Below are 4,845 nucleotides of genomic sequence, written 5' to 3' on the forward strand. Positions count from 1 at the left end.
ATAACACAAAATCGATCAGTCTCCCACGCAGCCATCCGATCGATCAACAGAGATCGTGTGATGATGTCGCTCTCCTTCTGTCCCACCTCTTTCTCTAGAAACACCTACAAGGAACAACCTCTCTCTCTCTCTCCACATACGAGCTCCAGGCCGAGCTCCCATGGGGCTCCGCCACCAACCCCTCTCCCCCTCCTCTCTCTCTCTCTCTCTCTCTCTCTCTCTCTCTCCCCAAACGAGCTCATGGCCGAGCTTCCACGACGCTCTCTCCTCTAACTCTCTCAATTGGGTTTTGATGGATTTGCAACGTCGATGATGTTTCTGAAACATAATCTTGATGCAATATGTTATGTTTTTCTTTGCACAAAATTCCTGAAGCAAAACCTCTGTTGCGAAAAAAATTCTGCAGCAAGACCTTTGTTGCTAAAAATTTATGCAGCAACATCTTTGTTGTGAAAAATTTCTAGAACAAATCCTATGTTGCAGAAAAAAATCTGCAACAAGAGCTCTGTTGCGAAAAAAAAAATCTGCAACAAGACTTGTGTTGCAATGGTGGAGGAGGCCCCGGCTTAGCCGCTCAATGCGACAGATCGGACGGCTCATGACCGGGCCGATCTTCTAAAAAAAATCAGCTGACGGAAAGCGTTGGAGGAGCGCACGATGTTAGAGCGTATAAGGCCAAGCATTGCAACACGACACATGTTTCAAAAAACATAGCTTTAGTTGCATAAATCGTCAAAGGAGTGCCCGACATGGGACCTCGCTGCCGTCATGCTGGAGTAGAGGTCAAGCCTGTTCTCCAAGCAGGGCCCCTCGATGAGCTCGATTTGCGTCCGATCCAAGCATCTGACGCGCGATATGGTGCGCCATGGTGTTGCGGACAATTCAATTTAGCTCCTGCACGCCGGCGGCGGGCTGATTTTGAGGGTGGGTTGGCGGCGGCGCCGCGCTGGTCGCAGCTCAATCGGGCCAAGGGTAAGTTTGTTGTCTTGTTTCTGCAACAACGCGCATGTTGCAGGAATAATGAGGAAGGCATGCGGGACACGCACACTAGATCGAACGGCTAACATCTCAAGGATCCAACGGCAGTTCAGGCGGCGGATAATTTCAATACATCTGCCGGCAGCGCGTAGCAGTGCCCCTGTTTGGAAACCATGTAGATTTTATAGTTTATCATATACATGTTGATTCCATGGCGCTGAAGACCTACAAAGGGAGCTCAACGTGCTAGGGATAAGCATGGTCACCTAGCGGGAAATTATACAAAATATTTGAACCTCACTGGAAATGGTAAGGTAAACAAAATTTCCAACTACAACGATAAGAAGGGACCATTGTGGGTGAGGGCAACTTCAAAGTGTTATTACCAACTAGTAGTATAAGAGAATGTTTGGTGCACCAGCTAAAAACAATTTCTCTATGGTATAAGTGTCAAATGCTCACATTACGCAGTAGTCTCCAGAACAAAATACTGTAATTACTGCTGACTTCACGAAGGGTGAAGTATATGAAGCTATCTCTTAGATGGAGCATAATAAGAATCCGGTACCAAATGATTTTCTGTGGAGTTTTACCAAGAATTTTGGGAAGTCATTTAGTAATATTTCATGGCTATGTTTGATCAGATGCAAGATGGAGAGCTGCCTCTGATGAAGCTTAATCATGGGGTTGTGTTTGCAGTGTCTTTATTTGGTAATGTCGAAGTTGATATTTATTTCCATTAATCAGCCTTATAAACTCGGAAGGAGGAAGTTCTCAGCTAGCTTAGCGGTGGACCTGATTAAATTTCGATTAAGATTAAGCTAGCTAGTCAGTTAACTCGGTGGACAATCCTCACATGCTACATGCATGCTTAACTGGAGTTGGGAGATCCACCCATGGGTTTAGCTTAGCCGGAAATACTTAATATGTTACATGATTAATTCCCGGAGTAGAAAAGTAAGCTCAAGACAGTCAGTCGCGCAACAGCTAACCAATTGATGTGCATTGAACTTGTAAAGCCAGATCTGATAGACATTGTTTTTTCATGTTCTGACAGACATTGTGAACAGGACTAGCTGTGAGACGACTTGGGGGGTCGATCGAGGTCGTGCTAAAGGTCCGAATATGATACTTGTGACCTAGATAACTATGACAAGCTGGAGAAGCGCTCCCAGAAAGCTCTGCCTGAGATTGCATCTGAGTAACTAACTATCAGCAGCAGCTCAAGAGTGAAGTAATATTTCAGATGATGGTGGCGGTTCCAGTCAAATTCGATGTGTTTTGTCATAATTGCGAAGCATGGGCTGGGGACAGAACATATGGAGTAAATCAATCATCAACGAATTACGTCCTATCTATCAACATTGGCGCGAGCTAAATTGACACCGAGCTCTCTCTTTCCGGCCGAAGATGGGATGGTGAATGGATCAATAAACTTCAGGTTCCCATCAAGAATATTTACTTTCTCTAGTTTTTTTTCGAAAAGAGGGACTCCCCGGTCTCTGCATCAGAACGATGCATACGGCCACATTTATATATAAATAAAAAAGTTCAACAAGGTCTTAAAGTTTGAAAACAAAATAACGGCAAGCTCACAGAGAGCCACAACGCCAAGAAACAAAATGCCCAAAAGACACAACCGGCTGGCATAACAAAGATAGGTAAACTAATTGCCTATCCTATTACATGACCGCCATCCAAACCGGTTGAAGATATCCCGCGCTACCATCTCTCACCGGACAGATCCAGTAACCAAACGCTCCCTGGCCTCCGTCGGAGTGAGTAAGGACCACATACGGGTCAGCGCAGTAGCTCGGAATAAAACCTGCAAAAAATGAATATTTGTTGTTCTGTTAAAAGCCAAATCATTTATGCAATTTTAAATTACCCACAACAAAGCACATACTCCTACACGAATGTGTCTAGCTGTTTCGGACTCTATCCCAACAAGCCACGTTCCAAATAACATATTGACCGAATTCGGAGGAGTAATGTTAAAGGCAATATGCTCCGTGTGCCACAAAACTCTTGGCAACGGGCAGTCAAAAAAGATGTGCTTGATAGTTTCGTCCCGATCACAAAAACTACACCTAGTAGATCCTGTCCAGTTGCGCTTAACCAAATTATCCTTTGTTAAAATGACTTGTTAAAATGACTTTAATTTTCAAAGGAACTTTGACTTTCCAAACCTCTTTGGAACTAGGAATGACACTAGAGTTAATGACATCGATATACATCGACTTAACTGTGAACTCTCCAGACCTAGTGGGCTTCCAACACAACTGATCGGGCTGATGAGATAGCTGAACCTCCATCAGTCTACTCACCAAATGAAGCCATGCTTCCCACCGGTCACCAATAAGCGCCCTCCTAAACTGAATATTGAGGGGAATGGACTGCATAATCGTTGCAACAAGAGCATCACGACGTTGAAAAATACGATACAGGGACGGATACTGAAGCGCCAACGGCGTTTCACCAAGCCAGGTATCCTCCCAGAAGCAAGTGGTGTTTCCATTACCGACTATAAACTTTTTTCTATTAAAGAAGACAGCTTTGACTCTCATAAGCCCCTTTCAAAATGGCGAATCCGTCGGTCTCACTGTCGCCTGGGACAACGTCTTGGACTGCAGATACTTACTACGGAGAATCTGCGCCCACGTGGCCTCAGTCTCAACTGATAGTTTATACAGCCACTTACTGAGAAGACATCTGTTCTTGACTTCAAGATTCTCGATACCAAGGCCCCCCCTGCTCCTTTGGTCGACAGATGATATGCCATTTGGCGAGTCGGTATTTTCTCTTTAGTTCATCACTCTGCCAGAAGAACCGGGATCGATAGAAGTCCAGCCTTTTCCTAACACCAACTGAGATTTCAAAGAAAGATAAGAGGAACATAGGCATACTCTTACTTTCTCTAGTGGCATGTCACGATGCAAAAGTCCCCGTCAAAGAAAGGTCTGTTTGATAGGGCAATGGTCACTCTGATTTTAGAAATAAATCTTGTTTGCTCGTTTTGCAACAAAACAAAATTTCTGTAATTATTTCCACTCACAATCTTGCATCTTCTACTAGTTGGTGTATTTTCTCTAAAATGGCTTTAGAAGACTTGGAGTGTTTAAGTTCGACAACTTCAACTGAGTTTTTGGGCTGAACTTGTGTACTCTACTGTGGGCAGTTGTTTGTGAAACCGTTGAAGCCTTTGCAAGTGCATCGAAGAATTACTAGCTTCACGCCTTCTCTGTTTTACCTGCCAGGAGTAAGCAGGAACTTGCTGGGCAGAGAAGATCCAATCAAACAATCTAGTACAATGTACAACTAACCACTGTACTTTTCATCTTTTTTTGTATGGTACGGTACCTTCAATCAACCACTATGTCTCCCCTTTTTTCTTGCGAGTCAGTATGTCTCTGCTTTACGAACAAACTAAACAACACATAAGGAGAAAGAAACTAAAACAAAGAAATAAAAAATGGAAAACGAAAGAAACAACAAGAGATATCAACTCACATTAGGTGTGATCGTGAGATCAATCCTAAAAGTTCATATATAGACATTTTCTTAAAAATCTGAAATTATTTGACAACGTCAATGTGGGGTATGTCTACAACTCCGAAAAACACAGCTCAAAATTCGATGTACATTTAGATATTCATAAAAGACAAATTCAAATATGAATAGTGATAGCTTTGGGTGAATAGTACTTTGACACTATTCACATTTGATTTTGTCTTTTTTATTTCTATTAATGTAAGTCGAATTAGGAGATGAAACTTTTTGAGGTTGTATACCCAAACATTGATGTGTGTCTACAAAACAATTGGTAATGTTTGAACATGTATTTTTTGTTCAAAAAATAATCGCTCT

This window comes from Triticum dicoccoides, chromosome 7A (assembly GCF_002162155.2).
Source record: "Triticum dicoccoides isolate Atlit2015 ecotype Zavitan chromosome 7A, WEW_v2.0, whole genome shotgun sequence".
Lineage (NCBI taxonomy): Eukaryota > Viridiplantae > Streptophyta > Magnoliopsida > Poales > Poaceae > Triticum > Triticum dicoccoides.